Consider the following 27832-nt stretch of genomic DNA (forward strand, 5'->3'; position numbering starts at 1 on the left):
AGCCCGAGCGGGCCCCGGCCCTCCCCGCTGCGGGTGGCTGCCGCCTGCGCTGGACCGCTCGCCCCGGTTTCCTGGCCGTCCCTCCTCCAGTGAGGCGGCGGAAAGTGCCGACTGCAGGCCGCACTGCTGCACCTTATGGGGCCACTCGAAGCCGGGCGGTCTTTCCCCTAGTCCCGGCGCAGAGCTGCAGGGCGCAGGGCGCTTCCCGCCGCCGTGTGTGTCGTCTCAGACCCTCCCGTGGTGCGCAGGGGGCGCGGTTTGTACTGTAGTGACTGTGTTGTGTGTGATCACGCTACTCAGCTAGGGACCCTTCAGTTCAGTTCAGTCGCTCAGTCGTGTCCGACTCTTTTCGACCCCATGAATCGCAGCACACCAGGCCTCCCTGTCCATCACCAGCTCCTGGAGTTGACCCAGATTCATGTCCATCAAGTCAGTGATGCCATCCAGCCATCTCATCCTCTGTCATCCTGTCCTCCTCCTGCCCCCAATCCCTCCCAGCATCAGAGTCTTTCCCAGTGAGTCAACTCTTCGAATGAGGTGGCCAAAGTATTAGAGTTTCATCTTTAGCATCAGTCCTTCCAAAGAACACCCAGGACTGATCTCCTTTAGAATAGACTGGTTGGATCTCCTTGCAGTCCAAGGGACTCTCAAGAGTCTTCTCCATCACCACACTTCAAAAGCATCAATTCTTCGGCGCTCAGCCTTCTTCACAGTCCAACTCTCACATCCATACATGACCACAGGAAAAACCATAGCCTTGACTAGACAGACCTTTGTTGGCAAAGTAATGTCTCTGCTTTTGAATATGCTATCTAGGTTGGTCATAACTTTCCTTCCAAGGAGTAAGTATCTTAATTTCATGGCTGGAATCAACATCTGCAGTGATTTTGGAGCCCCCCAAAATAAAGTCTGACACTGTTTCCACTGTTTCCCCATCTATTTCCCATGAAGTGATGGGACCAGATGCCATGATCTTAGTTCTCTGAATGTTGAGCTTTAAGTCAACTTTTTCACTCTCCTCTTTCACTTTCATCAAGAGGCTTTTAGCTCCTCTTCACTTTCTGCAACAAGGGTGGTGTCATCTGCATATCTGAGGTTATTGATATTTCTCCTGGCAATGTTGATTTCAGCTTGTGCTTCTTCCAGCCCAGCATTTCTCATGATGTACTCTGCATAGAAGTTAAAGAAGCAGGGTGACAATATACAGCCTTGACATACTCCTTTTTCTCTTTGGGTAACTTCAGCTTACTGAAAATTGCTTTTGGGAGTAAAGCAAAACCTGTTGGTTTATGGCTAGAGAGGTGGCAGGGCTTACTGTCTGTCTTAACTTCTAGTTTCTTCCCTTTTTACAAGAAGGTTTAGTTGATAACCTGAGTGAATTAAAATTTAAGTCTAACTAAAACGGTCTGTTTTAAGTGTTGATGTTATACTTTGAAAAATGGTATTTTTACTTTTAAACATCTTGACAAAAATATTTTGTTCTCCGAACTAAACTCAGAACTTTTTTCCCAATTTTAAATCTGTACTTTAACTAAAATTTTGAATATATCTAAAAGTTTGATATTTTGAGTTATCTATTTTCTTAGATCACTTTGTGGTAATTTTTGGTTGTTGTATGTATTCAAAGCTTTCTGTTTTACTCCACATAATACTTCGGTTTTAGTGATCCTTCAGGGTTAACATTGATGACACTCATCGTTTTATCAAACAGGTGTGACACTGTTTAAATTGTATCATTATCTTGAAAGTCCATGAGAAAGGAAGAAAAGTAAAATGGCGTGATTGTTAAGCAACCAGAATTAAGAAGCCAAGTCGGTCCTGAAGCTGGTTGTGCCCAGACTCAACCTTGGTGAAGAAATGTTGATTGTTGTTCAGAGTACGCTTGGCTTCTCTGTCCCTCGCCATCTCCCAGAGTCTGCCCAAGTTCATGTCCAGGGACTCGGTGATGCCATCCAACCATCTCACCCTCTGTCGCCCTCTTCTCCTCTGCCTTCCGTCTTTCCCAGCATCAGGGTCTTTTCCAGTGAGTCAGCTGTTCGCATCAGGTGGCCAACGTGTTGAAGCTTCTGCTTCAGCCCCTCCAAAGAGTATTCAAGTTGATTTCTTTTGAGACTGACTGGTTTGATCTCCTTGCTCTCAAGAAACTTCTCCAGCACTAGAGTTCTAAAGCGCCAGTTCTTCGGTGCTTTGCCTTTATTGTCCACCTGTCCTTTCCATACATGACTAATGGAAAGACCGTAGCGCTGACTAGACGGGTCTTTGTTGGCAAAGTGGTAGCTCTGCTTTTTGACACACCGTCTGGATTTGCCGCAGCTTTCCTGCCAAGAAGCAGTCGTTTTCTAATCTCCATGGCTCCAGTCACCATCTGCGGTGATTTTAGAAGAGGAAGTCTGTCACTGCTTCCACCTTTTCCCCTTCTGTTTGCCACGAAGTGATGGGACCAGATGCCATGATCTTAGGTTTTTTTTAATATTGAGTTTTAAATTGGCTTTTTCACTGTCTTCCTTCACACTCATCAAGAGGCTCTTTAGTTCCTCTTCCCTTTCTGCCATTAGAGTGGTATTGTCCAAATATCTGGGGTTGTTGATATTTCTCCTGGCAGTCTTGATTCCAGCTTGTAGCTCATGCAGTCTGGCATTTTGCGTGAGGTGCTCTGCGTGTAAGTTGAACAGGGTGACAGTAAGCAGCCTTGTTTCTCCTTCCTCCATCCTGAACCAGTCAGTTCTTCCATACGGGGTTCGAACTGGCGTCTCGACCCTCATACATGTTTCTCAGAAGAATGGCAGATTCGTAGTTTAAGGGAGGTGATTGTACACTGTCCATCTGAAGGAGATCAACCCTGGGGTTTCTTTGGAAGGAATGATGCTAAAGCTGAAACTCCAGTACTATGGCCACCTCATGCGAAGAGTTGACTCATTGGAAAAGACTGATGCTGGGAGGGATTGGGGGCAGGAGGAGAAGGGGACGACAGAGGATGAGATGGCTGGATGGCATCACGGACTCGATGGACGCGAGTCTGAGTGAACTCCAGGAGTTGGTGATGGACAGGGAGGCCTGGCGTGCTGCAATTCATGGGGTCGCCAAGAGTCGGACATGACTGAGCGACTGAACTGAACTGAACTGATTGTACACTGATCGTTGGACTTTCGGACTAGAGGTGCAGTGAATTTATTTGTTCAGATTTGTGGCTGGTGAGTGTTTTGTTCCTTGAGGTTTTGTTCTACTCCAAGCTCCACTTTGAAGAGTGCTCTGGTAACCTTAGAGTCCGGAGGTCATTCTGCTTTGCGCTGCGCTGGGGATGAGAAGGGGAGGCTGAGGTGGGCCGCTCCTGAGCTGAGTGAGTGAGCGTGAAGGCATGGGGTGGCGTGGGCTCCCCTGACTTCTGAAGGCTGCAGGGTCAGTACAGTGGAGAGAAGCTTTTGATTTCCTTTCTGTTTTTAAAACTGTTAATTTTTGGAGACTCCTGAAGAAAGTATTATAATGTGTAAGATTTGATGGTGGCTTTCTTTCTTTTTAAATAACAGGGTATTGTTTGTGGGTCCGGCCAGCTGTTGTGCTCCCCTCAGGCAGGGATAGAGGTGGACTCAGGACGTAGTCAGTGTCTGCTGCTGGTGCCGGGACACGTGAGTGATGGTCCCTGGAGGCTGCCCTGCCTCCTTCCCTGCAGCAAGCTGGCCCTGGTGCTAGGCCAGCCTGAAGGTGGAGCAGCTGAGAAGCATCACAGTAACAAAGCCGGGGAGGCTTCCAGAAGGAAGTGAGGAGAGCTGTCAGCTCCTGCTCCAGGTCCTTAGGCCCTAGACAGCGACTGCTCTTGGGAAGCTGTTTGGTACTGGGGCAGATTCTTCCCACGTGGTGCTACTCACCGCCTCCCAGCACTCTCCCTTCCATTGGGCCACTCTCACCGCACAGAGGTCTTTTGCAGGTGTCCCCTGTGTTACCCAGAGAAGGCAATGGCACCCCACTCCAGTCCTCTAGCCCGGAAAATCCCATGGACGGAGGAGCCTGGTGGGCTGAAGTCCACGGGGTCTCGAAGAGTCAGACACGACTGAGCGACTTCACCTTCGCTTTTCACTTTCATGCATTGGAGAAGGAAATGGCAACCCACTCCAGTGTTCTTGCCTGGAGAATCCCAGGGACAGGGAGCCTGGTGGGCTGCCGTCTGTGGGGTCGCACAGAGTCGGACACGACTGATGCGACGCAGCAGCAGCAGCAGCAGCAGCGGCAGCACGTGTTCCGGTTCTTCGCTTGTCCGTCTCCAGCAGCGAGCGCTCTGCTTGAAGCTGGAGGGCTAGGTGCCCCCTTCCCTGCCCCACCACCTTATAGAGCCGAGTCCCCAAGCTTTTTTGGCAGCAAAGGCTGGTTTTGTAGAAAACAGTGTTTCTGCAGACCGGGGTGGGGGTGGGGTCAGGGTGATCCAAGCATGTTCCATTTACTGTGCGCTTCGTTTCTAACCTGATGCCACCACGGGTCTGACAGGAGGTGCCGGTCCACGACCTGGAGGGTGGAGACCCCTGCTGTAGAAGACCCAACCCAGGGTCGTCGAGTCTCTCACACCCAGAGCTTGCTGCAAGGGCCTTGTGTCCATTTGTGCAGCCTTCACACCTTGGGGGAGGGCCTCTTGCTCTTCCCAGCTGTAGACGCAGAAGCCAAGGCCCGGGGGCAGGGCACTTGGTCGGCAGGGTGGCCAGGCCGGGGTTTACAGCTAGCCAGCTGGCTCCCGAGCCCACGCCTGCTGGCCTGAGTCAGCGGCCGTCTGTGGCCAGCACTGATGAAGCCCCCGCTGTGGGATGTGGCTGCCCAGCTTTGCGATTGCCCTATCCTTCAAAAGCTCGGGAGAGATCTCCTCAGCAAGAATTGCAGAAAGTGACCTCTGAAAGAAAATGAAAATGAGATGTCTTTAAAGGAGGTGCTTCTCACAATGATGTGAGATGAGTAACAAGGGTTTCCGAGAGGCCATTCTCAAAGTCCTGGGAGGACACAACACGGACACGTCAGGTGTCAAGATGGCCTCTCACAGGACCACGGCCACCCTCCTGCAGGGAAGCTCTGGCTCCGTGCTTCTGTGTGTTCACTGCTTTTCCTGATTTCCTGGAGGAACAGTGGGAAAGAGAGGAGGGGCTTGTCATGAACTGGTTCAGTTCAGTTAAGTCGCTCAGTCGTGTCCAGCTCTTTGCAACCCCCATGGACTGCAGCACGCCAGGCCTCCCTGCCCATCACCAGCTCCCGGCGTTCACCCAAACCCATGTCCATTGAGTTGGTAATGCCATCCAACCATCTTATCCTCTGTCATCCCCTTATCCTCCCGCCTTCAATCTTTCCCAGCATCATGGTCTTTTCAGATGAGTCAGTTCTTTGCACCAGTTGGCCACAGTATTGGAGTTTCAGCTTCAACATCAGTCCTTCTGATGAACACCCAGGACTAATCTCCTTTAGGATGGACTGGTTGGATCTCCTTGCAGTCCAAGGGACTCTCAAGAGTCTTGTCCAACATCACAGTTCAAAAGCATTAATTCTTCAGTGCTCAGCTTTCTGTATAGTCCAACTTTCACATCCATACATGACCACTGAAAAAACCATAGCCTTGACTAGACGGACCCTAGTTGGCAAAGTAATGTCTCTGCTTTTTAATATGCTGTCTAGGTTGGTCATAACTTTCCTTCCAAGGAGTAAGCGTCTTTTAATTTCGTTGCTGCAGTCACATCTGCAGTGATTTTGGAGCCCGCCAAAATGGTCTGACACTGTCTCCACTGTTTCCCCATCTATTTGCCATGAAGTGATGGAACCGGTTGCCATAATCTTAGTTTTCTGAATGTTGAGCTTTAAGCCACCTTTTTCAGTTTCATCAAGAGGCTCTTTAGTTATTCACTTTCTGCCATAAGGATGGTTTCATCTGCATATCTGAGGTTATTGATATTTCTCCCGGCAATCTTGATTCCAGCTTTTGCTTCATCCAGCCCAGCATTTCTCATGATATACTTGGCATATAAGTTAAATAAGCAGGGTGACAATATACAGCCTTGACGTACTCCTTTCCCAATTTGGAACCAATCTGTTCCATGTCCAGTTCTAACTGTTGCTTCCAGACCGGCATATAGATTTCTCAAGAGGCAAATCAGGTGGTCTGGTATCCCATCGCTTTCAGAATTTTCAGTTTATTGTGATCCAGTTTGTTATGTTCCACAAGTCAAAGGCTTTGGGATAGTCAGTAAAGCAGAAATAGATGTTTTTCTGGAACTCCCTTGCTTTCTTGATGATCCAGCAGATGTCGGCAATTTGATCTCTGGTTCCTCTGCCTTCTCTAAAACCAGCTTGAACATATGGAAGTTCATAGTTCATGTATTGTTGAACCCTGGCTTGGAGAATTTTGAGCATTACTTTACTAGCATGTGAGATGAGTGCAATTGTGTGGTAGTTTGAGCATTCTTTGGCATAGCCTTCCTTAGAGATTGGAATGAAAACTGACCTTTTCCAATCCTGTGGCCACTGCTGAGTTTTCCAGATTTGCTGACATATTGAGTACAGCACTTTCACAGCATCATCTTTCAGGATTTGAAATAGCTCAACTGGAATTCCATCACCTCCACTAGCTTTGTAGTGATGCTTCCTAAGGCCCACTTGACTTCCAGAATGTCTGGCTCTAGGTGAGTGATCACACCATCGTGATTATCTGGGTCCTGAAGATCCTTTTTGCACAATTCTGTGTATTCTTGCCACCTCTTCTTAATATTTTCTGCTTCTGTTAGGTCCATACCATTTCTGTCCTTTATCGAGCCCATCTTTGCATGAAATGTTCCCTTGGTATCTTTAATTTTCTTGAGATCTCTAGTGTTTCCTATTCTATTGTTTTCCTCTATTTCTTTGCATTGTTGCTGAGAAAGGCTTTCTTGTCTCTCCTTGCTGTTCTTTGGAACTCTGCATTCAAATGGGAATATCTTTCCTTTTCTCCTTTGCTTTTCTATGCTCTTCTTTTCACAGTTATTTGTAAGGCCTCCTCAGACAGCCATTTTGCTTTTTTGCATTTCTTTTTCTTGGGAATGGTCTTGATCCCTGTCTTCTGTACAACGCCACAAACCCTTATTTATATGAACATCCATCCATAGTTCATCAGGCACTCTATCAGATCTACTCCCTTAAATCTATTTTTCACCTCCACTGTAAGGGATTTGATTTAGGTCATATCTGAATGGTCTAGTGGTTTTCCCCCACTTTCTTCAATTTAAGTCTGAATTTGGCAATAAGAAGTTCATGATCTGAGCCACAGTCAGTTCCCAGTCTTGTTTTTGCTGACTGTATAGAGCTTCTCCATCTTTGGCTGCAAAGAATATAATTAGTCTGATTTCAGTGTTGACCCTCTGGTGATGTCCACAAGTCTTCTCTTGTGTTGTTGGAAGAGGGTGTTTGCTATGACCAGTGCATTCTCTTGGCAAAACTCTATGAACTGTTACCCAGATTTAAACATTTTTTTTGTATAATCAGTTTCTTAATCCATAATCTAATCTGTTCCTTTGAATTAGGCATTAATCTTTTTCTGAGGAAATAGTGCTTAACAAAATTAAAGGTTCATCTGCTAAACTCAAGCTTGAGTCTGGGAAGTTGTGTAAATCATATGGGTATCTGGGTAATCTGGTATGGCCAGCCTTCCTAAATGGGTTTCCATGGATATTATGAAAGAAAGAAACATTTAAATTGGGGAAGGATAACAAAAACTAAGAGCATTTGGGCATCAATAGCAGGGATGTTCAGTATGTTTCACTGACTGTTAGACACGTGATTTCACAGACATTAAAATGAGAGGAGATGCTGCATGCGTTTTCAGTCAAGGTCATTATTTCTGGAGCATTGAGTTGTTTCCTGTGGAAAGAAAAAACAGATGCAGTCTTTATCATTCATCTTTTTTTTTTTTTTAAGTCACAGTGGGACACCTTATCTGATTGTTTGAATCGTTTTCAGTCTGGTGTCTACCTTCCATTTTAGAATTCCCATTTACTTAATATTTATACCTGTGTCACTAAAAAGAGCCTTCAGGAAAGCATCTTGTAGGGAAGGCCATCAAACAAGAAAACAATCTGGTAACATTCTTGCAGTTTCATTTAGGAGATTCTGCCTTTAGGAAATCAGAGACAGATGGTTTCCTTAAGATGGATGCGTTCGCCGCGCCTGCTGAGCACAGCTCGTTGTCATGTCTGCAGTCAGGCTGTGCCGCCAGGAAGCTGGACAGATCCGAGTTACATAATCAGGTGCAGGTTCGCATGGTTCATGGCAGGGGCAGATCGTATCCCTTGACTTTTAAAATCTCTTGTTTTGATGGGAAGTTCTGGGTTCAGTTTGTGTCTGCTATTTATCAAGTTTGTAGGCCCTTTCTAGACTTCAGCTTGCTTATCTGGAAATCACATAATAAGATTTTTGTTGAGATAAAACAGTGCAGTGCTTTTGAACTTGTAAGGTGGTGTTGGAGTGTTAGGTCCAGCTGTTCATTAATTCTCATGTATTTTAAGGTGTTTGGGTTTGGTTGTACCTATTTTTAAACGTGAAAGTAGCAGTTTCTTATTTTTTCCTGACCTCCCGTTCCACTCACCCAGGTCCCTTCCATGGGGCCTGACCTCTTTTTTTGTTATTATTTAATGATCTTTCCCCTCGCTTGCTCTTGGCTCCTGTTTCTTACCCAGTGTAGAATACCTGTTTCCCCTGCCATCCTCTCTGGAAGAGCCTGTCTACAGAGCCCATCCTATCTGCAAAGACTTCTGTAAGCTGAAGTGGTGTGAAGGGAAGAGGCAGTTGCTTAAGACACATGTTGCTGATGGAAGCACAGAGAAGCCGAGGTGGAACCCAGACACTCAGACACAGTCCAGAGCTCCGCCGGCCTGACGCTGAGGTGCTGAGTGTGGTTCCTGGAGATGGAGCTTGCCGAGCCCCGGCTGCTCAGGGTTCGCTGTCTGTGTGATCACTTTCTGCAAAACAGTTGCTGAAGGGTTTTTTTTTGTTTTTGTTTTTTTTTGCTAAAGTGAAAATCTTTGGGTATCTTTCAGTTAGCAAGGACAGGTTATTGACGCAGGTCTTTTGTTAAAGTAAAATAATATACAGCAAGCTTTCAAAAAGTGGGGAATTTCTCGGGAATTCCCTGGTGGTCTAGTGGTTGACATTCCAGGCTTTCATTGCTGGGGGCTCAGGTTTAATCCCTGGTCGGCGAACTAAGATCCTGCAAGCCAAGTGGGGTGGCAAAAAAAAAAAAAAAACTGAAGTGGCAGATTTCTGTACTGCTTTAGCTTCCTGTCCTCCCTCCACACCTGCTCATCCATCTGAATGCATCTCAGACTCGATCCATCTCATCTCAGCGAGCCACTTCAGACTGGACCCATCTCACCTCAGCGAGCCACTGCCCAGCCACTCTTCGCACCCAGTGTTCTGTCTCCGAGCCTGACCTTCCTGTCACTTAGCAGGTCGCGGTGTTTGGCCTTGGCTGTGTCCTGCTTGTTCTCCAGTTTTATCTTACAGGTTCGGCTTGCTCTTCTACCTGGTGTTAATCAAGATACAGACTTTGGTATGAATCCCTTTCGGCTTTCTGACTAGCTTTGTGCTAACCTGGCAGGTTACCTGCCGTCTGTTCCTCGTGAGTAACAACAGGGGTGCTGTTTCCGGTGACCCTTACAGGCTTGTTAGATTCCAGAGAACGCAGGGAGAGCTTCGGCAAATGGCTCACAGTAACTGATAACTGTGAAGATGCTGGTGTCTTTAAAAACAGTTTTTAATACAGTTTTTAAAGGTTACTTTCCGTTTACAGTCATTACTAAACGTTCACTGTACTCCCCAGATTGCACAGTGCACCCTTGAGGCTGGCTTACACCGCACAGCTTGTGCCTCTCGCCCCCCCCAGGTCCCCCCGTGACCTCTGCTTTGTTCTGTTAGCTCCTTCATTTTGCCCCCTTCATTCGCTTGTGGCTTTTGGATTCCACGTATAAATGATGACGTGCAGTGACCGTCTGACTTTTCACTAAGCACAGTCCCCTCCAAGGCCATCTGTGTCGCTGCAGACGGCAGACCCGCCTTCTTCGTGGCCAAGTCATCGCCACTGCAAGCATGCACCACGTCATCTTTGTCCGTGCGCCTATGAGTGGACACTTGGTTGCTTCCATTTCTTCTCTATTGTAGTGACGCTGCCGTGAGCATTAGGGCGCATGTATCTTTTCACGTTAATGTATGTCTTTGTCCTTTTCAGGTGTGTGCCCAGTGGTGGGATTGCCGGACCACGAGGTGAGCCCACCTGTGGCTTTTTGAGACTCCTCCATGCTGTTTTCCACAGCGGCTGCCCCAGTTCACATTCCCACCCAACAGGACACGGGGGCTCCCGTTTCTCCACACCCTGGACATTTGTTGTGTTCTTTTTGATGACAGGAAAATGTTGATTTTTTTTTTAAGAGACCCTCTTGCATAGGAGAACAACTTACTCTGGTGGTGACGCTGAGTCGTGTCCGACTCTTAACAGCCCCATGGACTGTAGCCCACAGGCTCCTCTGTCCATGGGATTCTCCAGGCAAGAATACTGGAGTGGGTGGCCGTTTCCTTCTCCATAACTCACTCTGTTACCTGATAACTTACTCCAGGAAGCCGGCCTGGGAGAACGAAGGGTGTTATGGGGGCTGACTTCTAGCTTGGTTCAGCTGCACAGTTCGCAGCGGAGTCATGAAGGGCTGCTTGTGTTGGGATGGAGAGACCCAGTGTCCACCTCGGAAACTCCGTTCAGACGGACTGGCCAGCAGATGGGCCCTTGCCCCACACTGAGGGCAGGGTGCGCGAAGGGAAGGCACCCGTGTGCCGGTACACAGACTCGGGTGGGGAGTGAAAGGGAGTCCGGGTGTCGGGAGAAGGAGAGCACCCAGGGTGAGGGCTTGGAGTGGAAATCAGAGAGGGTGAGGTGGGTGTATTCCGGGCAGCAGGACCTGGAGGGTTTGGCAGGAGCGGAGGGCCCGAGGTGGGAGGGGGCGCCTGGAGTTCCGTGCTGAGGACCTTTCAGATGCCAAGGAGAGGCGCAACATCAGCTTTTTGGAAGGTCACTCTGGCCTTTGGAAAATGGGTGGTGATGGGGTGAGGGTGGAGGCCGAAATGCTTAGGGCTGCGTTACTGCAGCAGTAAAGGCTGGGAATGCGGGCTTACTCTAACTCAGAAGGTTTTCAGTTCTTTTTAAAGTGCCCAAGCGTAAGTCTTCCAGACTTTGCAGGCCTGTCTGGTCTGTGTCTCATCTGCTCAGTTCAGCTATGCCTCAGGAAAGCAGCCGCAGGCCCCAGGGGCATGAGTGCCCTGAGCCCAGAGCAGCGAGGGTGGGGCCGTGGGCCGAGACCAGTATGTACCGACCGGCAAGGGCCAGGTTTTGATTTCAGGTGGTGGTTGCCTGCCCTGTGCTAAGCCAGTGGTTCTCAAAGCCTTTTGGTTCAAAAACCTCTTGGTTTTATATTCTCAGTAATTTTTGAAGACCATGAGGGTTATATCTATCAATATTTACTGTGTTGGAAATTAGGACAACTGAAAATATTTACTATTTCACTGTGATAAGCTATTACATCTTAACATATTTTAGTGAAAAACAGCTTTCTCGAAAGAGAACAGTGCCTCTGTCTTACACAGCGCAAGCGCTTTGAGTGTGGGCTTAACAGGGTGCAGCTGGGCTCCCGGATCTGCTTCTGCACTGTTTGTTAACAGTTGTTTTATTGAAATGCGTGAGAATTTGGCCTCATCCTTACATGTCGTTAGAAAAGGGAGGGATGATTTAACAGCTTTCTCGTGTGATTATGGGTTTCCCACTGTGTGTGTTTGCTTGTTTTGTATTTTGACCGTGCTGCATGGCGTACAGGATCTTAGCTGCCCCACCAGGGACTGAGCGTATGTCCCCTGCAATGGAAGTGGGGCGTCTTAGCCACTGTTCTGGCAAGGGAGTCCCTAAGGCTCCCCTTTAGTACCAGCACCACAACACAAGTGGGCAGGTGATGGCTTGTTTAAGTTAGTCTTTGGATGTGTTGGTATTCAGCCACATCTTCTGCTGCTGCTAAGTCGCTTCAGTCGTGTCCGACTCTGTGTGACCCCATAGACGGCCTCCCATCAGGCTCCCCCATCCCTGGGATTCTCCAGGCAAGAATGCTGGAGTGGGTTGCCATTTCCTTCTCCAATGCATGAAAGTGAAAAGCGAAAGTGAAGTCGCTCAGTCGTGTCCGACTCTTAGCAACCCCATGGACTGCAGCCCACCAGGCTCCTCCATCCCTGGGATTCTCCAAGCAAGAGTACTTCACATCTTCTAAACGTTGATATATTTCATTGTCCAAGATCGAGAAAATGAATACTGATCTCATCAGAAAAGTCTTAAAAGTGGGAAGCTGTCAAAGTAGTAATAGTCGAAACACTTTGCAAGAGTTCTGATTCTCTCAAAAGCTTGGATTTTATCAGCAGCAGCAAACCCTGTCCAGTTTCTGTGTAGAGAGTAGCTCACTTTGTTCGTTTTTAAGAAAATTTTCGCCAGATGTCAAAGTCTGAATAAGCGCCGTTGTTCCGTTGTTTCAGACGAGTCGCGCTCTGTGAACAGTGACTGCAGCGCCGCAGCCACGCCTCGACTCCCCCTCGAGCCCATCGCGGCGCCCGGGACGCAGCAGACACGCTGCGTGCATGTCTCACGAAGGACCACAGACCCTGAGAAGCCTCACGCTCAGGCACTGGGACTGTAGGACCACAGAGACCCTGAGAAGCCTCACACTCAGGCACTGGGATTGAGAAAATCGACTCGCTTGACAGGTCGTCAAGGATGTTCCTGAGTAAAACTGGCTTCTTCCCTTTCTTGGTGCCGTGGGTGAGGTGAACAGCAGGACTATGGCCTGTGCTGGACGCCAGCTCCAGCCACTGCTGCTTTTCGTGGTTCGTGCAGCTGACAACACAGTGGAGACGGCAGAGGCGGGGTTCACAGTGTTATGGAAAGCGTTTTGCCCTCGTAGACCTCCGAGAGCTTCTGGGGAACCCCCAGGGGTCCACAGACCACACTTTGAGAATGACTGCTTTAAAGCTAGCCTCCAGCAATAGGAAGAACAGAACAGGGCAGGTTTCGAGATTATCTGTTGCCTCTCATCTTTCCTGGAATTTGTTGGTTTTGTCTCAGAATACCAAAGCGGTGCGTTCATTATTTAAAGTAACTCAAATGATGCAGGGGTAAAAAGTGATAGCAAGCGTTCCCGTCATCCCTCCCCAGAGGTGACCACCCTGAGCAGGGTGCAGGCATGTTTTAGACCACTTCCTGTTAGCGTGCCTCTGGGCGCTTTTGCTTCAGGGGCTGGTGTGTGTGAGCTGCGGTTCCCAAGTCCCTTGCACACTGTGCATCCTGCTCTTGGTGGCGTTCCACTGCTGCCCGTCTGCGTCCCCAGTGGGTGATGTGAGGTGTGCGGTGCCGGGCTTGCTTCTGAGCTCTGCGTGCCCTCTCCCCACCCGCCCTGCACGCGGCCCCTGGAGCTGCGAGGGCTCCTGATGCTGTGTGTACAGGCGCCCACTGTGGATCTCAGAAGGTGTGGTCACTGGCCCGGGACACACGGCTGGTGGTGCCGAGGCCAGGGTTCCAGCCCAGCTGTTCTGGGGCCAGAACCCAGCTGCTGCTGCTGCTGCTGCTCAGCCACTCAGTCATGTCTGACTCTTTGTGACCCGCCCTGGACTGCAGCATACCAGGCTCCTCCATCCTTCACAGTCTCCCGGAGTTTGCTCAGTCGTGTCCATTAATGCTATCCAGCTATCTCCTCCTGTGCCACCCTCTTCTCCTCCTGCTTTCAATCTTTCCCAGCATCCAGGTCTTTTCCGGTGAGTCAGCTCTTAGCTTCAGGTGGCCAAAATATTGGAACTTCAGCATCCGTCCTTCCAATGAATATTCAGGGTTGATTTCCTGTAGGAGTGACTGGTTTGATCTTCTTACTGTCCAAGGTACTCTCGGGATTCTTCTCTAACACCACAGTTCAAAAGCATCAGTTCTCCAGTGCTCAGCCGTCTTTATGGTGCAACTCTCACATCTGTACATGACTACTGGAAAAGCCATAGCTTTGACTATACAGATGTTTGTTGGCAAAGTGATGTCTCTGCTTTTTAATACACGGCTAGGTTTGTCATAGCTTTCCTTCCAAGAAGCAAGCACCTTCTGATTTCATGGATTTTCATGGTTAAAAATGGTTTAAAAAGCTATGCTTTCTTGCATAGCCCAATTGGACCTTTTCTGATGGTTCCACAGTATTTAGTTGGATGAATTACTGATTTATTTAACAAGCCCTCTGTGACTGGGTTCCAGATTTTGCTGTTACAGAAGTTGCTGTATTAAAGAGACAGTCCCTCCATCTGCCCTGCAGGCATGTCTGTCTTCCGACTCAGGACACTCACTCAGGCCTTGGGCGTTACCCCTCCGCGTGGCCCGGGTTGTGCTCCAGAGACGCTGCTCACCTAAACCTTCACTGCGCATGCCGAGAACCTCCGTCTTGTTCATCGTTGCTATTTTAATGTCAACTTTAATGTTGTAATTTGCATTTCCTTACAGTTACACAATTGAGATCTATTTCCATTCCTTCCATGAATTGTCAGATTGTATCTCTTGTCCATTTTTCTGCTGAGTTTTTAAAAAATCTTTATTTAAAAGCTTTTTATGCATTATAAAGAGTAATCTCTGAATATTTTTTGATTTTTAATTTTTCAACGATACTGTATATATGTCTTGTAAAAGTGGATTTTTTTTGTTGCTGCTGTTGGGAATTAAGAAAAAGCTGAGATGCTTGTTTGGGTCAGTTAACGGTGCAGAAGAGGGACAATGCGTGGACCAAGAGCGACTCACAGTAGCAGGAGGTCAGGGGCGACCATGGAAATAGGAGAGCCTGGGACCTTCAGGGCACCTGGTGAGGACGTCACTGAGGCTGGAAACAGACTCCAGCCCATTTCGTCTAGCTCTCCAGAGATGGAAAAGTGAAAGTGAAGTCGCTCAGTCGTGTCCAACTCTTTGCAACCCCATGGACTGTAGCCTATCAGGCTCCTCCGTCAATGGGATTTTCCAGGCAAGAGTGCTGGAGTGGATTGCCATTTCCTTCTCCAGGGGATCTTCCTGACCCAGGAATCGAACCCAGGTCTCCCGCACTGCAGGCAGACGCTTTACCGTCTGAGCCACCAGGAAAGCCGAAGCCACAGCTGAAATGCAGGGGTGTGAATTCTGCATCTTGAGCTGCGCTTAGTAGAATGCTGGCTCATAGGAAGTACCTTAATACATGGTGGCTTCTTAGTGAGTCATGAGGGTACCTTCCCCAGAGGTAGTAAGTTCCCTGAGAAAGATGTGGAAAATTTAGGTGAAAAAAAGAAATGATGAGTCCTCATTTTTAACCATATCTGTAAGCATGTCATTCACTTTTTAAAAGGGGTGAGAAAGTTAATACAGATCATCAAAGAAAGGGCATTAATGAGCATAAACATTTTCATTAAAGCAGTGATGAGGTTTTATTTTTGCTTTACATTTCTGGAAAGAGTGGGCTTCCCTGGTAGCTCAGCTAGTAAAGAATCTGCCTGCAATGCAAGAGACCTCAGTTCGATTCCTGGGTCAGGAAGAACTGCTGGAGAAGGGATAGGCTACCCACTCCAGGGTTCTCGGGCTTCCCTGGTGGCTCAGCAGGTAAAGAATCCGCCTGCGATGTGGGAGACCTGGGTTCAGTCCCTGTGTGTGGAAGGCCCTCGGGAGAAGGGCACGGCCGCCCGCTCCGGTATTCTGGCCTGGAGAATCCCATGGACGTGTAGTCCATGTGTAGGCCGTGGGGTTGGAGAGTCGGAAACGATTGAGCGACTTTCACTTTCTGGAAAGAGTATCTTGAACTCATTTTTCTGGAGGGCAGTTTCATGTTATCTGTCAAACTTTAAGCAAGGGTTGGGAGCATATGGCTTCGTTACCGGAATATGTCAGCATTTCATGAAGACATATTTAGAGTTGTGCATTGCAGCAATGTAATATCTGGAAAAGCTTACGTGTGCCACAGTCATGATGTGATCAAACGCTGTGTGCCACACCCATGCTGTGGGTTAAGGGGCCCGTGCCTGTCGGAAAGCAGCTTGTGGAATGCTGGGCGAGTTGGGTGAGAGGCAGTGCACAGGTCAGTGACCCCGTGTAAACTGCGGGGGTGCAAATGTCGGGAAGGCGCTGGGTGGCTGGCGTCTGGGGACCCGGGGCTGAGGGCTCGGGTTTGCAGCACAGAGGGGCTCTGGCTTCTATTCTGCACTGCCTTGTATTAATGTTCCACGCTGCGGAGGCGCCGTTTGTGATGATACAAAGGCCAGTTAAGAGGAGGGAAAGACTAGCATTATAACGATGGAGAAAGGTTCCTCTTCCTGCTGCTTATGAACACATACTGTTGAGACTGCCACTTGTCACCCTTGACATGGTAAGGTTTTTGATCTTGAGGGTTTTGGGTTTTGTTTCTTGGAGTCTAGTTGATTTACAATCCCATGTTAGTTTCAGATGTACAGCAAAGTCATTCAGTTCTGTGTATTTTTTCCCAGATTATTTTCCATTCTAGGTCATTACTATAAGATGCGAGATACTGGCTATAGGTGTGCTACACAGTAAATCCTGCTCTTCCCTGTTTTGTGTGTAGTAGTTTGTATTCGTTAACCCTGCTTTTCCGAGTTTTAGTTCTGCCCCAGGTATCTATAACAACAAGATAGATGCCCATGAACACGTCTATTACTGAAGCTCTAGTGTTTGCAACTAGGTGTGAAACAAGCAAAATGATAAGCCTGTTCGTAGCGATTGTTGGAAGGGGGCCTTCGGGGCCTGCGTGCGCCAGTGCGTTTGTACACAGACATCGCTTTATTAACCGTGGGGGCTGTTTCTGGCTTTGTTAACAGCCACTTGCACTGACCTGGGAATCTCCACGTTTAAAGAAATGTCGTAATCTCATTGTTTTTCTGATGCGCCTTACATATAGGAGAAATATTTTAAATCTTGAGACCATCATTTGCCACCTCACATTTTAATAACTATAGTTTGCTTTTACCTGGCTTCTGTAATCAGATTAAATTCATTTTGGAAATTAAAATTTTATTGGTGGTATTATTTTGTTAGTATTTAGTTTGTTTATTTTGATTTTAGAGCTCTCCTAAAAGCTACAGTGGATATTTCTAATTTTAAACTCATACATATTTACATAGCTTAATGAAAATAATTTTTCTCACTGCTGGCTGTCATGGAATTTCTCTTAAAAGATTCACACCATTTTAATTAAGTGTGAGAATCACTGGCAGAGCTGGATACCATTAATTATATAATATTGTGCACCCCCTGGGTATAAGTGACATACATTTTTCATCCCTTTTAGTCCAATAAGACTATTTTGGTTTCATTTAAGCATATTTGGTTATTTCACATAATTTAATTTAAAAGGTGACACTTCTAACAAAAAGCTTTATTCTTTCCCAAGGCTTCCTGAAGATTAAAAAAAAAAACAACCCAGCTGGCAGAATTCAGTACATTCTTGCTGCTCTTCAGTCGCTAAGTCACGTCTGATTCTTTGTGACCCCAGGAACAGAAGCACTCCAGGCTTCTCTGTCCTCAGTATCTCCTGAAGTTTGCCCAGATTCATGTCTATTGAGTCAGTGATTCTATCCAACCATCTCATCTAAGTAAGAACTTATTTTTAGGAAGGATATCGTAAATTAACAAATATATGTTTGTGCAGATCTTTAAGAGCTGGGCTTCACTTGTGGCTCAGCTAGTAAAGAATCTGCCTGCAAGGCGGGAGACCTGGGTTGGGAAGATCCCCTGGAGAAGGAAAGGCCGCCCACTCCCATGTTCTGGCCTGGAGCATCCCATGGGCTCCGTAGTCCATGGGGCTGCAGAGAGCCGGACACGGCTGAGCCACTGCCACTTTCACTCAAGAGTTCCGTTACTTTGTGGCCCCCTTTCTGGGACGTTCTTCAAGTCGTTTCAACTTCGGGGTCTATCTTCCATTAGTAGGTAAGTTGTGTATCACAGCTGTTTACACCGCATGTCTTTGAATGCTCTTTTCCTCTGTAATGCAGAGGTAGGACACCCGCTTTGAGCAGGCCCCAGCCGCAGGTCTCTTGTGCTCCGACCCTTCCACGGAGCAGCCAGAGAGGAGAGTCTCTGCAGCAGCTGACTAAGATGAAGAGTCTACTTCTGGTCAGAAAACACGCTCACACCAGCCTCTCAGAAGACCAGACCCAAGGCTTTGTCCGATCGGTCTGTGCTCAGCAAAGCTGAACCCCAGAGAAAGTGGATTCCCCTGAAGCCCAACCTGGGTGTCCTTCCCGATCAGAAATCTGTGTCATAAACCCAGGTCCACCTCCTCTGCCTGAAGTGCTTGCCTCTGAACACCCGAGGCCTTTGCGGTCTGGGCTTTGCTCTTTCTTCCTGTGGCTTTACCCTCCCCGAGCGGCTGTCCAGATCTCTGTGCTGGCCGTGTCAGAAATCTCAGCGTCCCACTGGGTGACGATGCCATCCTTATCAAAGGCAGTGACTCCCCAGACCTGAGACTTTCGCTGGCGCTCGCAGTGACGCTGCTTTGTCCAGAAGCTGACCGGTCACCACACAGAGGAATGCACGTCTGTCTCTGTCACGTAAGCATCAGGTTTGTCTTTAAAGTGACGCCAGGCGTGGATTTTAAGTTGGGCAGCGGCCTTCTAGAGCCAGTTCTCCGTTTTTGCTTTCTCTCGAAATTAATTTCCTAAATTTCTACTCTGTATCGAGTAGCAAGACAGCCCAGTCTAGAGAAATGCTGATGTGCCAGGGACCCATGAACCCGTACGGACTCTGGGCTCCAGAGCCAGAAAGTGGATGCTGGATAATTACAGGTTTCTCGTGGAAATTGTCTTCATCCAAGGAGAAAACTTCGTATGAGCTCATCTTGTCCAGCCTCTGCACTTGGACTCCCCAGCCGCCTGTGTGACTGGGTGCTCCCCGCAGACGGTGAGTGTTTTCAGCAGAACATCAGAGCTCTTGAGAAAGTTACTTTCCGGTTCTGTGAAACCAGACTGGCCTCACTTCTTCGATTATTGGTGAGTGAGGATGCCGTCTGTTACCTGATGTCCATTTCTGTGACGCTTTGTGTCCTCTATTGTTTCCTCTCAGTAATCTGTGAGGACTGTCATGCGTGAAGGGTTTGTTTATGCAGTAGCATCTATCGTGGTTGTCGTAAAGATTCTATCCCCCCATCAGGATTCAGATGCCCGTCTTGTGACCAGGCTCATAAAGCTGGGAACTGGCATGCGCTTCCTGGGGTCTGCTGGCACTCTTGTGCCTTGAATCCACTCACAGGGGCGAGCTGGTGCCCTGTGGCTCCTCGCCTCCCGCTTGACTTTCAGCCAGTGCCCAACCATGCCCCTTGGCAAGCTCTCTCCTGAGCTGGGTCACCATTGTCTCATTTTAGGGGTGGTTCCTCCCCCAGCGGGGGGGGCGTCCTCAAAGGCCTGTGCTGACCAGTCCTCCGGAACCCACTGGCCTCTCGGCCCGATTCTGGGCTGGCCTGGTCCCCACTCTGCTTGGCACCTGGCGATGCCTGCAGCCGAGTGCTGGGCAGATTCATGCTCCAGTGCTTCAGGGCCCTGCGCGTGCTGTCTGACGGCTGCAGACGCTGCTGCGGGGTCACCGGGTATGTCAGCCTCCTCGTCCGTTCCTGCACGCCTGGCCGGACCCACAGCCGGGTCCACTCCTCGTGTTCTCAGTCAAGCAGTGTCTGTTTGGCAGCCTGCCATGTGACCTTGCTCTGATAGCTTAGAACACGCTCTTGACATCGGATACCTCGACCCTGTCGGGATCCTTTGGAGTCTGGCAATGCTCCTGCGTCTGCGCCATTTCGTGGCTGTTCATGTGGGACTCGAGTGCAGTGGGCACTTGGCCGCTTTTCTTCCTTTTAATGTGTGTTATGTTGCTTTGAAAGTCTTTCATAGAAGGCTAGCAGTCACAATGAGGTGAAGGCAGCCCCCTCTCCCCAGGCGTTGCTGGATCTGATTAGTCCATTAACGTACATCTTCTTACGTAGCAGATTACAGTGCCTGTAATCGCCTCCTTCAAACACCTAAGCTCTTAAACCTCCTGCCTGCGAGCCCTGCCTTAACCATGCGCTTCCAGACATCATGGACAGAAGCCAGCCAACATGGAGGAGCTGACGGAGGTGGTCACAGTGGCAGAGCCCGACCCCCTCCAGTGTTGCCTGCTCATCCACAGCGGAGGCCGACCCCCTCCAGTGCCGCAAGCCCATCTACAGTGGAGCCTGATCACTACCAGTGCTGCCTGCTACGTCCACGGCGGAGCCTGTCCCCCTCCAGGGCAGCGTGCTCGTCCGCGGCGGAGGCCGACCCCTTCCAGGGCAGCGTGCTCGTCCACGGCGGAGGCCGACCCCCTCCAGGGCAGCGTCTACAGCAGCAGCACAAGGCCGTCTGCCCCTGGGACACGCGGTCCCCCGCCCCCGCTGCCGGCACGCCAAGGGTAAGTGCTGGCGAACTCAGGCACCTCGCATTCAGAGCCCGCCTTGTCCAGGCGCTCACCACCTCCAGAGACCTCGCGGTGCCTCCTGTCGCCTGCGTGCCTGCCTGCACGGAGGCCCTGCTTCCTGGGTACCCGCGGTGGGGCCTGCAGGTCACCCCGGCCAGCCCCTCTGTGCACGGGGACCTCTGCTGAGGCCGAAGGCTGTCTCTGCGCCTGGGATGGGCTCTGTCCCTGCAAAGCTTTGCTGGCCTGGAAGCCAGTTCCCTCAGGAAAGTCCAGGCTTTAGCCCACTGAGCCTTGAGGTCCTTCTGGGGGAAAAGAGCTTTGGGTTTGTTATTTTTACTCGTAAGGAACAGGCCCTACTTTGTAGAAAACCAAGAAGTCTGTGTGTCATGACAGGGTGTGTGTCCTGGGAACTCTGCCGGCATGCCTCTGGGCGCTGAGCGCTGACGGCATCCCGGCCCAGAGTGCCGTGGATTGTCCTGTTCTGGACGCTCTGTCCTGCAGTGAAGTCAGTGTGTATCGGTCAGTCCGTCCAGAGCGTCTCCCGCTGTAAAGTGGGTCAGCTCCAGCAGAGCCTGCACATTTGGCCTGTGTCTTCAAGACAACACTCTTGAGTAAACAGGCTTAGATTCCAAGAATGGTTTTATTTGTCAGCCAAGTTATATATGTGAGTAAACACTCAGTAAACGCTCAGTATTGCCGCTAGGTTGCTTAGGATGAACTTCAGATGCAGAGTCAGTAAACATATAGGTTCTTTGTAATACATATATTTTTAAAAAAAGCAGCAGCTGAAAATGAAAGCAAGTACAGAGCTCCTTGCTCACAGCTCCCTGAGCCAGGACAGGCGCTGGGGTCTGGCGCACGGGCGGGTGGGGGGTAAGACAGGCACTTGAGTTATTGCTGATAAAGCAAAAGTGCTGGGGAAAGAAAGTTCTGCCCGGGAAGCCTTCAGAATCTTTCTGAAGGTAGTAGGTGGGTTTTGCTGCAGTGAGTCTTGCCCATCGAACGCTGAAGGAAACCCCTCTCCTGACGGGCGGTGGCAGGTGGGAGTGGCCGCAGTCCCGCCGTCCTCAGCCGAGGGCTGGCCCTGCAGGACCCGTGGCTCGGGAGTCAGAGGGCCCTGGGCCCATGTTGGCCTCTTGTGGTGCCCGGCGTGGAGCCTGCCGGCCGGTGCATACCACACCCTGGCCCCCGGGAGCCACAGGCTGTGCAGGGCGTCTGCGGGGTGCCCGGTGGCTCTCCAGGTTTCAGGCCAGGGCCCGGTGAGCCCGGGGGCCTCACTTGCACTGCAAAGTGGGTTGTTCTCTGGCTTTTAAACAGAAGTGGAGACACTGTGTTTTCCGGTTTTGGAAGAGCCCAGCAGTAGGTCCTTCTCAGAAATCATCTCCTCCGTGTCCGACGTGAAATTCAGCCGCAGCGGTCGGTACGGGATGAGCCAGGACTGCCTGTCAGATGGAGGTGTGGGGCCTCGACACGGAGCGCCGGCCCATTGAGACCCACCGGGCGAGGCCTTGGGGGCCACCGGCCCATCAAGACCCACCGGGCGAGGCTTTGGGGGCCACCGGCCCATCAAGACCCACCGGGCGAGGCCTTGGGGGCCACCGCCCCGACCTTCCTGCGCTTCCATTAAGGTCCACGAGCACCTGCGAAGCAAGCCGTGTCCACTCTGCGAAAATGACCGCATCTTCGATGACTGAGTGCTGCTGGAGTGGCCCCACCAGGTGAGGCCGGCGTGGGGACCCAGGCCTCCAGCGCCAGGGCTGGCGCAGGCCCGGCCGCCCGAGTGGAAACGGGGTCTGGGCACATTTCTCGCCGTGCCTGCGATTCCATCCGTGTCTGAACAGCAAGCACAGCGCTAGGTTCACGCTGGCTGTGTCTGAAATGCTTAGAGGATGACAATTTCTTATTTTGTATTATTTCCAAGAGGAGTGAAAGGAGGAGGTGAGGAAGGTCATGTGGGCGGGTGGGATGGCCTTTGCCTTGGGGACGAGTGGAGGACGAGACCCGAGAATGCTGCGTGCGTGGACGGCAGTGCGGGGCTGGCGGGACGCCCCTCTCTGCCGGGGCTACAGCCGTCTCTATGCCTCTGGTCGTCTGTGGGCACGTGCCTTAGAAGTGACAGCCGCACTGGTTCTGCCTAGAGGTCTGTGTTTGATAACGTTTGAAGCCTCTGCTGCCGTGGGCCTGGGATGGGAGGAGACGCGGCCGTGGGCCTGGGATGGGAGGAGACGCGGCCGTGGGCCTGGGATGGGAGGAGACGCGGCCGTGGGCCTGGGATGGGAGGAGACGCGGCCGTGGGCCTGGGATGGGAGGAGACGCTGCCGTGGGCCTGGGATGGGAGGAGACGCTGCCGTGGGCCTGGGATGGGCTGTGTGCCACGTGGAGCTTGTGCATGTATCCGAACTGAGGGCCTCCCTGTGGTGGTGAGGGGCTGCCAGCCGTCCTGAGGCGCCCTGCAGCACAGACCCGGGGACTGCCGGCCGCGACGCCGCCATCCCTTGCGTGTGAAGAGGGAGGGGGAGTGAAGAGGGCACGGCACTGGCCTCGGGGCCTCTGCAGGACCCAGGACCCAGGAGCCCCGGCGGGAGGAGCCGTGACTGGACCCGCAGAGGTTGGCTCTTGAGACGGAGACCCTTGGGATCTGTAGAAGGCACCCATCTGCGTTAGACAGGCCCCAAGGGAGACGCGTGTGTGAGAGACCTCGGGCTGGGGTGGACCACGTCCCCAGCATTGGTGAGCCCCAGTACGGCTGTGTGTGTGTGTGCGTGTGTTGATGTGGGGAGCACGCCCCGCGGGCCGCTCCAGGCACATGGGGCACAGACGTGTCAGGTATGGGCGCCTGCTCTTCACAGGCTGACGTGCCCCACGTGGTGCCAGCGGCGGGTGGACGGTGTGGTACCCGGGGCAGAGACAGGACTCCGCCCTCAGGCCTCGCACAGCAGCCTGGGCACCATCAGAGCCCTGAGGGGAGCCCCAGGCCAGGTGGGGCAGCCCTCCTGGCGCGCTTGGCGTCACAGCAACACTTAGAGCTCGAGGTCCGCCCGGCTTCAGAAGGTGGAACACACAGCTGGGGCCTGCGACGGGCCCAGGCCCAGAGCCCTCACGAAGCGCTTTCTCAGCAGACCCGCTGAGGGCATGCAGGGCAACGGAGGACTTGCCCTTCCCAGGGCGCCAGGGCCCAGGGTTCCCCTGGGTTAAAACCCCTGAAACCAGAGCTCACAGGTGCAGACGGGCAGGCACGCGTAGGAAGGGCAGTGTACACATGCCCCCGGAAACGAGAGAGCCTGGCGCTCCGAGAATCCTGCTTCCAGAGGCACGCGCAGCGGCATGTACACCGTGCAGGAGGGGGCCGGCCCGCGCCGTGCGCACGGCACTCATGTGGCCGCCACACTGGGAGGGGACCCCGGCTACTGCTCGGGACGCGAGCTGCGTCCTGAAAACCCACAGTGGATTCAGCACCCCCGGTGCAGCTGAGGAGACCCTGAATTCACTGAAGATGGGAGACATTCTAGGGAGAAAGTCGAGGTTTTTACCTTTTTCAAAAACACACCGATAGAATTGAAAGTGCAGGCTCGTCACTGTCCGCCCTTTGATTCTGCTGTGTCTGTGCTTGCTGATGCGACTGTGTACGGGGCTCAGCGGGGCAGTCTCAGCACGGTTCTCTCCTGGCCATCAGCCTTTCCTGTCTGACGTCTGGAGACGGCGAGCCGCTTCATCCGGGGCCGGCGGGGCGGGAGGAAGGGCCCCTCGCCGCTGACAGGTCCTCGTCCTTCATGCAGCGCTGTCCTCACGGGCCCTACAACAGCTCCTCCTGTGTGTTCGACCGGTCCACCCGGAGGGCCAAGACGCCGGAGGCCTGCAGGGTGAACAGCAAGCCTTGGGCCAGCCTGCAGCCTCGCAGGGCATGTGTGGGCGGGAGGCAGAAGGGTGAGGTGAGCGTGGGCAGCCTGGACCAGCAGGAAGACCCTGCACACGCGGGCACCCAGCCAAGAATCATTGCTACGGCCGCCACCTGTACACCTTCCAGGACGAGGTCAGCTACGGCGCACAGGGCCCCGCGTCTGCAGAATCATACCTGCTTGCTGTCGGAGCTCGGTGGCCGCCATGCCTCTGAGAAGCAGGGATACCCTCCTTCCTCAGCACAGACTGCCTGGGGCTCCAAGCAGGGGCCCCAGCTTCTGCTCCGGGGAGCAGGGCCCTGGGTGTCGCTGCTCAGGTGAGAAGCCAGCTGGAAGCAGGCCTTGAGGCCGTGACTAACACAGACGTCTTTATTCAGGTCTGAGCCTGCCTTCCAGCTTAGAGACCAGACACTCACACCCAAGAGGAGTCGTCAGGTGCAGCCTCTCCTGCCAGCCCTCCTCCCCCCCTGCCATCCCCCGGGCCTCCACCCACGTGGCCGCGTCTGCCACCCACCCAGCAGCCTCGATGGCTCTGTGTCCCCGGTGTGGCCCCGGGCAGCTGCACTCCCCACTCCTGAGTCCACCGTCACCCCTTCTGGCGCAGCCGCTTAATAAAAGCAACGCACTGTAAAGAGTGTCTTTAAGTCCAAAATAAGCATCGTCTTTTTACTTGCTTTCATTGCACGTAATGAAATAATTATGCAGAATTAAAACTCTTTTACACTTCGTTGACAGAACGGTGGAATGTAGGTAGTGCCTGAGGCTCTGAGCGTGTGCATCCCCAAACTTCTGCAACCCTTGTTTCTGCAGAACTGGTACCGCTGACCCACCAGGTGAGGACTGGCCGAAGCCTCAGCTGAGAGAGAAGATCATAGGGAGCAGCCTCAGAACTGCTGCTGAGAAGCTAACACGGGGTTTAAAGCACGCCGCAGATGCACTGCCGTTGAAAACTCTCGTGCTTTTTCTAAACCTTTTTTAAAGTACTAGGTGCGGAGTGGAGGGATAACATACTTCTTTAAAATGCTAAAATTATACTCTGGATTTCACACTTAAAGGCAGCAAAAATTAAACCGTTTTAATTTCTATCCCTTGATGGTTTAACAGTAGGATCTTTGGTGTCAGAAATCACGATTTCCCCTGCCCCCCTCAAAAAATACAGCGGTAACAATGTCACTGGAGCTTGCTCTGTGGAATTCCACACTGGAGCCGCGGCCCCAGTCCTCCGGGGGGCGGGCTGCTGGGCCCACGCACTGCTCGTGGGCTCACTGTGCTGGCGGAGGCCCCATCAGCGCACATTTCAGTTGCAAATTGAGAACCAAAACATATTAGGTGGGTGCAAACATAACTGCGGCTTTTGCATTGTTGGAACAGAGAAGGCAGTGGCGCCCACTCCAGTGCTCCTGCCTGGAAAATCCCATGGACGGAGAAGCCTGGTGGGCTGCAGTCCATGGGGTCGCTAAGAGTCGGACATGACTGAGCGACTTCACCTTCACTGTTCACTTTCATGCACTGGAGAAGGAGATGGCAACCCACTCCAGCGCTCTTGCCTGGAGAATCCCAGGGACGGGGGAGCCTGGTGGGCTGCCGTCTGTGGGGCCGCACAGCGTCGGACACGACTGAAGCGACTGAGCAGCAGCAGCAGCTTTGCTGAAATTTGTCGTTTGATACTGGAATACATCCTAGATGCGGTTATGTTATATATCATTTCTTGCTTTGTTTTTCTGCTAATGACTGACTGCCGTGTATTTCATATTTGTCTGAGACTAGGGAAATGATGTTAGACAAAAAGCAAATTCCAGCAATTTTCTTATTCAGGTTCAAAGTGGGTCAGAAAGCAGTGGCGACAGCTCGCAACGTCTACAGCGCGTTTGGGCCAGGAACGGCTAATGAACATACACTGCAGCAGGGGTTCGTTTGCAAAGGAGACGAGAGCCTTGAATACGGAGTGCAGTGGCCAACCGTCAGAAGCTGACAATGAGCAATGGACGGCCATCATCCACGCTGATCCGCTAACAACTACGTAAGAATCTGCCACAGAACTCAAGCGCCAACTGTGCTACGGTCATTTGGCATTTGAAGCAAATTGAAGAGGTAAAAAGGCTAAGTGGGTGCCTCGTGAGGTGACCAAACAATTTTTTATAAATGGTCATTCTTAAGCCTTGTCTGTCTTCTCTTACTGTATGCAAAACCTAAGAACCACGTCTCAGTTGGATTGTGACGGGCGGTGAAAAGCGGATTTTATTCAACTGGCAATGACCAGCTCAGTGGCTGGACTGAGGAGAAGCTCCAGAGCACTTTCCAGAGTCACACTTGCACCAAAAATAGGTCAGGTCACTGGTGGTCTGCTGCCCCTCTGAGCCACGACAGCTTTCAGAATCCCAGTGAAACCATTCCACCTGAGAAGCAGGCTCAGCAGACCTGTTGGAAATACACCAACAACTGCAACACAAGCCACCGTCAGTCAACAGAAAGGGCCCAGGTCTCCCCAGCGACGCCCGACCACGTCTCACAAGCAGTGCTTCGGGAGCTGAGCGACTGGGCTGTGGAGTTTTGCCTCCCTCACCATATTCACCTGCCTCTCACCAACAGACTCTGCCTCTTCAAGCAGCTCAGCGACTTTCTGCAGAGAAAGCATTTCCACAACCAGCGGGAGGCAGAAGCTATTTTCCAAGCGTTCATCAGATCCCAAAACATGTATTTTTATGCTACAGAAATATTAACTATAACTATTTATTGCTCCTTGGAAGAAAAGCTATGATCAGCCTAGACAGCGTATTCAAAAGCAGAGACGTTACTTTGCCGACAAAGGTCCATCTGGTCAAGGCTATGGATTTTCCAGTAGTCAGGTATGGATGTGAGAGTTGGACCATAAAGAAGGCTGAGTGCTGAAGAATTGATGCTTTTGAACCGTGCTGTTGGAGAAGATTCTTGAGAGTCCCTCGGACTGCAAGGAGATCAGTCCTAAGTGTTCATTGGAAGGACTGATGCTAAAGCTGAAACTCCAATACTTTGGCCACCTGAACTGAGTGATTGGAAAAGCTGGGAAAGACTGAAGGCAGGAGAAGGGGCTGACAGAGGATGAGATGGTTGGATGGCATCACTGACTTGATGGACATGAGTTTAAGCAAGCTCCAGGAGTTGGTGATGGACAGGGAGGCCTGGCGTGCTGCAGTCCCTGGGGTTGCAAAGAGTGACTGATAACGATTTAAAATTCATGGTCTGAAATCACAATTACTTTTGCACCAACCTAATACACTTACTTTAAAGGTAGTTCTTTTACTCTGTTGGTTGTGATGCAGTTCACAAATGTGAGATATTGAACAACTGTCTTAAGTCCTTAAGCATTTCTGGAAAAATGGGGTTGTATATATTTGTTTCGCTATTTTCGCCAAAATTTTAATAAATTTCAAATGTTTAGCTGGATTTGTCCTGTGTAATTGGACAGTTTTTTCCATAT

General features: G+C 51.0%; 1 long non-coding RNA gene across 3 annotated transcripts; it reads left to right on the plus strand.

The window, feature by feature from the left end:
* Positions 1–27798, plus strand: LOC121817655 (uncharacterized). 3 transcript variants are annotated; one of them, XR_009598070.1, is made up of 4 exons: positions 1–9538; positions 10214–10248; positions 12544–20473; positions 21797–27798. It is a non-coding gene; the product is annotated as an uncharacterized LOC121817655 (long non-coding RNA). The 3 variants fall into 3 exon arrangements; XR_006057708.2 differs by having other exon boundaries at positions 1–10248; XR_009598069.1 differs by having other exon boundaries at positions 10214–20473.
* The last annotated feature ends 34 nt before the right edge of the window (positions 27799–27832 follow it).

This window comes from Ovis aries, chromosome 22, assembly GCF_016772045.2.
Source record: "Ovis aries strain OAR_USU_Benz2616 breed Rambouillet chromosome 22, ARS-UI_Ramb_v3.0, whole genome shotgun sequence".
Lineage (NCBI taxonomy): Eukaryota > Metazoa > Chordata > Mammalia > Artiodactyla > Bovidae > Ovis > Ovis aries.